Source organism: Macaca nemestrina, chromosome 16 (genome assembly GCF_043159975.1).
Source record: "Macaca nemestrina isolate mMacNem1 chromosome 16, mMacNem.hap1, whole genome shotgun sequence".
Lineage (NCBI taxonomy): Eukaryota > Metazoa > Chordata > Mammalia > Primates > Cercopithecidae > Macaca > Macaca nemestrina.
The window spans coordinates 28,006,881-28,015,901 of record NC_092140.1 but is presented as its reverse complement, the minus strand read 5'-3'; the positions used below and the strand labels follow the sequence as shown (position 1 = coordinate 28,015,901).

At 36.7% G+C, this 9,021-nt stretch overlaps 1 non-coding gene across 1 annotated transcript; it reads right to left on the bottom strand.

The window, feature by feature from the left end:
• Positions 1–4,852: 4,852 nt before the first annotated feature.
• Positions 4,853–4,959, bottom strand: LOC112426654 (U6 spliceosomal RNA). Its single transcript, XR_003018046.1, has one exon. It is a non-coding gene; the product is annotated as a U6 spliceosomal RNA (small nuclear RNA).
• Between the last annotated feature and the right edge of the window lie 4,062 nt (positions 4,960–9,021).

The following is a 9,021-nucleotide window of genomic DNA, read 5'->3' as shown; positions in this document are numbered from 1 at the left end:
CTAAACATTTCTTACGATGAACTCTCAAACTTGAGGTAGAATTGCTGGATCAGAATAGATTTAGAGATTTTAGATACACTTTGGTCTTTTGATCATCATTAAGCCCATGAAAGCATATTGTATTTTTCATTTGCACTATGTTAAGCAAACACTGACCACTGCATATGTAAAAACCAATTTTAAAATAGAATTGGTCAAAATGTAGTAGTTTTTTATTGTAGAAAAAATATAAAGAAAAATTTAAAGAAAAAATAAATGTACATATGTTTGAGAATTTTATAAATGAGGAAAAAGATTTAAAAACTTGTCCTGTCGAATATGTGGACCTATTACTAAAAATAGCATCTCAAAACATTGTTAGCATCTCCTAGTCCTGTCTGTTTCTTATTACTCACCATCCGTAACCTTGTCCTTACAGAGTTTTTCACAGTAATGGCAGGCCTACGTTTACAGATCTCAGCCTGACATCCTCAATAGAACATTTCCAACCCTCTTCACAGTGTACACACGGATGCGCTCTTTCTCTCTGTTACACACACACACACACACACACACACACCCTTTCCCTTATTCTGGGGTGAGGGGAACAAGAAGCAGCTATGAGGCCCGAATCTAAAATTGAGAGGTGACAACGTGCTAGCAGCCCTCGCTCGCTCTCGGCGCCTCCTCGGCCTCAGTGTCCGCTCTGGCCCTGCTCAAGGAGCCCTTCAGCCCACTGCTGCCCTATGGGGGCCCCTCTCTGGGGCTGACCAAGGCCGGAGCTGGCTCCCTCTGCTCTCGGGGAAGTGTGAAGGGAGAGGCAGGGGCGAGAGCAGGGGCTGTGAGTGGTGCTAGTGGGCCGGTGCAGGTTCCGGGTGGGCACGGGCTCGGTGGCCCCACACTCAGGGCAGCCATCCAGTGCCTGCTGGGCTTGATCAGGGGACGAGCTCCCTCTGGGCTGACAGAGTGCCTGGGCTAGGTGCGGCAAAGTCCTGCAGGGACTGCCATCGAGAGGTGAAGTCCACTGGGCTTCTGGGTCCGGTGACCTGGAGAACTTTTCTGTCTAGCTAAAGGGTTGTAAACGCATCAGTCAGCACTCTGTGTCTAGCTAAAAGTTTGTAAAGGCACCAATCAGTGCTCTGTGCCTAGCTAAACTAGTGGGGACTTGGAGAACTTTTGTGTCTAGCTAAAGGATTGTAAACGTACCATTCAGCACCCTGTCAAAAAGGACCAATCAGCTCTCTCTAAAATCGAACACTCAGCAGGATGCCGATGGGGTCAGATAAGGGAATAAAAGCAGGCTGCCCCAGGCAGCAGCAGCAACCCGCTGGGGTCCCCTTCCATGCTGTGGAAGGTTTGTTCTTTTGCCCTTCACAATAAATCTTGTTGCTGCTCACCCTTTGGGTCCGCCCCACCTTTATGAGCTGTAATACCCATTGCAAACATCTGCAGCTTCACTCCTGAAGCCAGCGAGACCATGAACCCATGAGAAGGAAGAAACTGACACATCTGAACATCTGGAGGAACAAACTCCGGACACACCATCTCTAAGAACAGTAACACTGCAAGGGTCCACGGCTTCATTCTTGAAGTCAGTGAGACCAAGAACCCACCAATTCCGGACACAAAATGATAAAGAATACTGCTCTATTACGCAGTATATATATTATGTATTAGTTTACTCTCTTGTTCCACATTTTTGCTTTTAAATCATATATTTCTCTAACATTCTAGTTGCTAAGTTTAAAGCCATGGTTTATTCTATTTATAGTGGAATAAAAGTCCTTATTAGTAGGTCTTTTTTTTTTTTTTCAATCATTTTAGAGGTTTATTTCGCCAAGGTTAAGGACACACTCAGGAAAAAGGAACACACATACACAAAATACAAAATTAGCTGGGCGTGGTGGTGCACACCTGTAATCCCAGCTACCTGGGAGGCTGAGGCTAGAGAATTGCTTGAATCCAGAAGGCAGAGGTTGCAGTGAGCCAAGATCGGGCCATTGCACTCCAGCCTGGGCAACAAGACTGAAACTCCATCTCAAAAAACAAAACAAAACAAAACAAAACAAAAAACCCAACCAACCAAACGAACAAAAAACCCCCAAGAAACAAAGCAAAACACAGGAACAATCTGTGATTCATGCTTTTTCCACAGAGGATCTAGGAGCTTCAATATTTAGGGGAAAGAGCAAGCAGTAGGAGAAAAAGGAAGGAAAATAAAAAGAGGGGATGATAGATAAAGGGGGCAGCTGTGGCATTCTCTTGAGTCTTCAATTAGTGTTCACTGAATCCACATCTTATATGTGGATTTATATATATGTCAATTTATGACATGTCATATATGACATATATGACTTAAATGGCATATGTCATATATGACATATATGACTTAAATGGCATATGTCATATATGACAAATATGACTTAAATGGCATATGTCATATATGACATATATGACTTAAATGGCATATGTCATATATGACATATATGACTTAAATGGCATATGTCATATATGACATATATGACTTAAATGGCATATGTCATATATGACATATATGACTTAAATGACATATGTCATATATGACATATATGACTTAAATGACATATGTCATATATGACATATATGACATATATGACTTAAATGACATATATGACATATATGACATATATGACATATATGACATATATGACATATATGACATATATGACACATATGACACATATGACACATATGACACATATGACACATGACATGACTTATATGACATATGACACATATGACATGACTTATATGACATATATGACACATATGACACATATGACATGACTTATATGACATATATGACACATATGACATGACTTATATGACATATGACTTATATGACATATGTGTCACATATGACATATGACGTAGTCATATATGACATATGTGCCATATATGACATATGTGCCATATGTGACATATATGACATATGTGTCATATGTGACTTATATGACTTATATGACATATATGATTTATATGACTTCTATGACTTATATGACATATGATTTATATGACTTATATGACTTATATGACATATATGACTTATATGACATATATGACATATGGGTCATATACGACATATATGACATATGGGTCATATACGACATATATGACATATGGGTCATATACGACATATATGACATATGGGTCATATACGACATATATGACATATGGGTCATATATGACATAAGACATGACATGGGTCATATATGACTTATAAGACATATATGACATATGTGTCATATATGACTTATATGACATATATGACATATGTGTCATATGACTTATATGACATATATGACTTATATGACATATATGACTTATATGACATATATGACATATGACTTATATGACATATATGACATATGACTTACATGACTTATATGACTTACATGACTTATATGACACGACTTACATGACATATATGACATATATGACATATGTGTCATATGTGTCATATGTGTCATATATGACATATGACTTGTATGACATGTGTCATATGTGCCATATATGACATATGTGTCATATGTGCCATATATGACATATGTGTCATATGTGCCATATATGACTTATATGACATATGTGCCATATATGACTTATATGACATATGTGACATATATGACTTATATGACATATGTGTCTTATATGACATATGTGTCATATATGACATATGTGTCTTATATGACATATGTGTCATATATGACATGTGTCATATATGACTTATATGACTTATATGACATATGTGTCATATATGACTTATATGACTTATATGACATATGTGTCATATATGGCTTATATGACTTATATGACATATGTGTCATATATGGCTTATATGACTTATATGACATATGTGTCATATATGGCTTATATGACTTATATGACATATGTGTCATATATGGCTTATATGACTTATATGACATATGTGTCATATATGGCTTATATGACTTATATGACATATGTGTCATATATGGCTTATATGACTTATATGACATATGTGTCATATATGGCTTATATGACATATGTGTCATATATGACTTATATGACACGACATATGTGTCATATGACTTATATGACTTATATGACACATGTGTCATATATGACTTATATGAGTTATATGACACATGTGTCATATATGAGTTATATGACACATGTGTCATATAGGACTTATATGACTTATATGACACATGTGTCATATAGGACTTATATGACTTATATGACACATGTGTCATATAGGACTTATGAGACCTATATGACACATGTGTCATATAGGACTTATGAGACATATATGACATATGTGTCATATATGACTTATGAGACATATATGACATATGTGTCATATATGACATATATGACTTACATGACTTATATATGTCAATTTACATTGTCAGGGTGAAATTCGACAGATTTGTTTTAGGGTAAAGATCTTGGGGCTTACACGGAATTTTCTGGTGAGCAAATTGTGAGGGAGGTATGTAGCCTTTTATCTTTGTAGCTATCTATTTAGGAACAAAATGGGAGGCAGGTTTACATGACCCAGTTCCCAGCTTGACTTTTCCCTTTGGCTTAGTGAGTTTGGAATCCTGAGATTTTGTTTTCCTTTCACAGGCAAAAGCATGTTTATGAGAACATAGATACTATATCAGATGGGACTGACAGACTGAGATATTATTCTTACATGTGAGGCTTTTTTTGTAGTTACTCAGGATTAAGAACAGGATTGGTCATCAAGTCTGGGGCATAGCTGTCGATGAAGAGTTAAATGGTGTAAAATATTTGCTTTAAAATATTTGAAGAGATTTCTTCTGAGCCATATATGAGGGACCAATAGCCTAAAAATATGGAACGCTTCACGAATTTGCGTGTCATCCTTGCGCAGGGGCCATGCTAATCTTCTCTGTATCGTTCCAATTTTAGTATATGTGCTGCCGAAGCGAGCACTATTAGTAGGTCTTTAATAGACATCTATATGTGTATTATTTCAGCGGAATTTGAAAGGCAGATTTTCTTCCTCAATAAGTCTCCCCCAAATCTCCATATGTGTCTTAATTTAGTTTCTTTAAATCACTTTTTGGAGTGCAGTTTTTATTGGGTTTTAAATTGTAAATACCTCTGGATTGGTAACAACTTTGTCACAACACCTGGAATGAGAAATTTGTAACATCTCTGTCCTGCCTGTGAAAAATACGTAGAAACTCCCCAAATTAAGAGGACTCAGGTTAATTGTATTTAATAGATATGCTAAATTTATATAAGTATAGCTATTTGTATATAACATTGGTAAGCATAATTATTTGAACACTTTCACAGCTCACATGTTAAGATATAAACACTTCATTTGCCTAAGTTTACACTGTTACAAATAAGTAACACTGTTAGCACCTTTGGGTAGATGAACCTTAGGAGAGATAATTGGAGCAAAGCCATTCGACCAATAAAGGTTAGAGCTGAAATTGAAATCTAAGCCTAGTCAACTACAGTGACTAAAATTTTAAGTACAAGAGAAAGCACATAAAATAATTCCAGAATCCTGGATATTACTTTAGATGGACAGGCCTCAGTAGGAAATTATAAGGGAAAACAGAAAAGTCAAGAACCAGTCCAGGTTAGCCACTGTAAAGTAGCTTTTCTAGAAGTACTAAATGGTAGAAAGGTTAAAAAAATTACTGTTTTGCTTAGGCTGAATTTATTAACTGGCTGCTGTCTCAAACTCTGTAAGTTTGCAGTTTATTTTTCATATTTGAAATCAATTATTAAATCACATGTTACTTTTTACCCCTACCTTCCAACCAGAAAAAAATGCCCACTGTTTGTTAAACTTTCCACATAGATATTCATTTCTTTCTTTCTTTCTTTTTTTTTTTTTTTTATTATACTTTAAGTTCTAGGGTACATGTGCTTAACTCTATCATTATTTATTAGGTGACTGCTATTTTCCAGCCACTGTGATAGATGGATGAAATAGTTACATAAATCAAAAGTAAACATTAAGAGTGATAAGGACAGGGATAGAGATATGCTCAGGTGGCTGCAGAATATTAAAGATGGAGTTACTTACGCAGAAGTGGCACCAAGATTAAGCCAAGAAATTAAAACATTGCTTCACTCTTTCATAGTGTTTTTATACCACTTTTAAAAAGTTTTTATTTAATATAGGTAAAGACTTTAAAATCCAAAACTCTCAAAAAGTATAAACTAAGTAAAAATGTTTAATTTCAAGAAACAAACAGATATGCATTGAATTTATTGCTAAATAAGTTCTGTTTTTTTACAAAGTTAGATGGTCAAAATGAAGTCCTCTGTAGTTTTTCAGCTTTAGAATTATTACTAAATAGGCATTTTCCACTGTCAATCAAATTATATAGTTTTTATTTTAAAAGAGTCATTGGAAATGTAATTCTCTGGTGAAGGCTTATTACTCATGGAATCCTGAGGTAAAGGAGTAGACAAGTGACAGACATTGGTTAGCACTGCCATTGTGCTTTCTGCATGGGCCCTTAAATTATAGATAGTTAATTAGATTGAGAAGACTTAGCATGTCAGAAAGACAATATGAGAGAATGACAACTTGAGAAAGACCAGACCACAAATTAGGGTGTAGGCAGTTTGTTGCAATGTGTAATTGAGGGCATCGGTTCAGCAAAAAATGACAACTTTTCTAAAACAAGAATTAGTAGTCTATGTAAGGATGCATTTGATACAGCAAAACACAGCACAATGAAGTAACAAAAAATTTCTGTCTTATGCAAATTGACTATATATATTAATAAAGAATCTGGCATTTAAATCTTGACTTTTGCATTTGATTGACTCTATTATCATTTTGCAGATTTTATGTTTCTATATAATTAAACATAACACCTGATTCTGTTTCTCAATGTCTCTCGAGCAAATCAAGAAAAAATCTGTATCTTTTGAAATAGGAACACTCTTAATAGATAAAATGTCCTGAGACAAAACATCACTTGGGTTTTTATGATACAATTTAGAATTAAATGAGAAATTTAGATTTGGCGTGCTTATTGGCTTGACGCCGCAGTCCTGTAAAATTGTTAGCTTTACTCGTCTTAAAACTAAAGAGATAAGTAAGACTAATATTCCGAGTACCATTAATCTTTTCTGTTGAATTGTTTACCTGGGAGATGGATGAGTACATAGCTCCTGTACCAGCAACATTATCTAGACTGTTTGAGTGTCACCTTGATATTTCAATGTCTAACAATATTAGCTGGAAGAGATAAGCCATAGAAGACCTCAAATTGCCAGGGTTTATTTTAGCCTGCTACGCTCCCCTTGTAGTAGTTGATAATTTGTTGAATTAAGAATCAGAAGCAGGGCCGGGCGCGGTGGCTCAAGCCTGTAATCCCAGCACTTTGGGAGGCCGAGACGGGTGGATCACGAGGTCAGGAGATCGAGACTATCCTGGCTAACACAGTGAAACCCCGTCTCTACTAAAAAATACAAAAAACTAGCCGGGCGAGGTGGCGGGCGCCTGTAGTCCCAGCTACTCGGGAGGCTGAGGCAGGAGAATGGCGTGAACCCGGGAGGCGGAGCTTGCAGTGAGCTGAGATCCGGCCACTGCACTCCAGCCTGGGCGACAGAGCGAGACTCCGTCTCAAAAAAAAAAAAAGAATCAGAAGCATATTCTTTTAGGCATTTTTCTATCCAACTTTAACTACAAAATAAGATGTGACATTGACATTCTTTTGTTTACTGTACTACCTGTGTTAGAATTGATGTTAGAATTTAAACCATAGCTTATGATGTATTTATTTTCTAATTAATATTTTTCCACAGTGAAAAAAAAGTTAAATATTATTCACCAAATACTTATTGATCTAACAGATAAGTTGGCCAGATGTGGTACCTCACACCTGTAATCCCAGAAGTTTGGGAGGCTGAGGTGGGCAGATCACTTGAGGCCAGGAGTTGGAGACTAGCCTGGCCAATATAGTGAAACCCCATCTCTACTAAAAATATAAACGTTAGTCAGACATGGTGGTGCGTGCCTGTAATCCCAGCTACTTGGGTGGCTGAAGCAGGAGAATTGCTTGAACCCAGGAGGCGGAAGTTGCAGTGAGTGGAGATCATGCCACTGTACTCCAGCCAGGTGACAGAGTGAGACTGTCTCAAAAATGATAATAATAATTAATAGTAATATAGAAGTTGACAAACATTTTTGGAAGGGCCAGATAATAAAAATGGCAAGATAGGAGATGGATCACACGCAGCTTTGTGGGTGAGGATTTTGTTTAATTCTTGATGTAATTCAAGCTTGCCCAGCCTGTGGCCTATGGACTACATGTGGCCCTGGACAGCTTTGAATGCGGCCCAACACGAATATAGAAACTTTTGTAAAACATTATGAGACTTTTTGCAATTTTTTTCTTTTTTAGCTCATTAGTTAGTGAATTTTATGGGTGGCCCCATAAAATGTAGCCCAGGGAAGCCAAAAGATTGGACACCCTTGATAACTGAAACTCATAATATATTTGAAGTAGAGCAGTTAATATGGTCTGATTCAGGCTCCGATAGACTGTGTCAGCTGCCTTGAAGAGACAGTAATATGGAAAACAGTGAGAAAACTAATGTAATTGTCTACAAGAGTAATAATGGAGCTTGAGATAGGGTGTTGGCAGTGACAGTGGCAAAAGGGGACAAATTTGGATACATTTTAGAGATAGACTCAACAGGGTTTTTTGATGAATGAAAGAAAATGGGATGGAAATAAAAGAATCACAGATAACTACAAGATTTGGTTTGACCCACTGAGTGTTTGCTCATGCCTGTATTGAGATGAGACCTGAAAAGAAACAGTTTTTTGGGGAGATCTGGTTAACAAGGGCTCTGTTTTGATCAAGCTATAAGTGAAACATCAGTTAGATATTCACATGGAGAGGTTAAGTATGCAATGGAACGTACATGCCTGCAATTTCAGAAAAAAATATATGGGCTGTAAAAACGGACTTGAGATATGAATCTCAAATGTGTGTACTGATTACA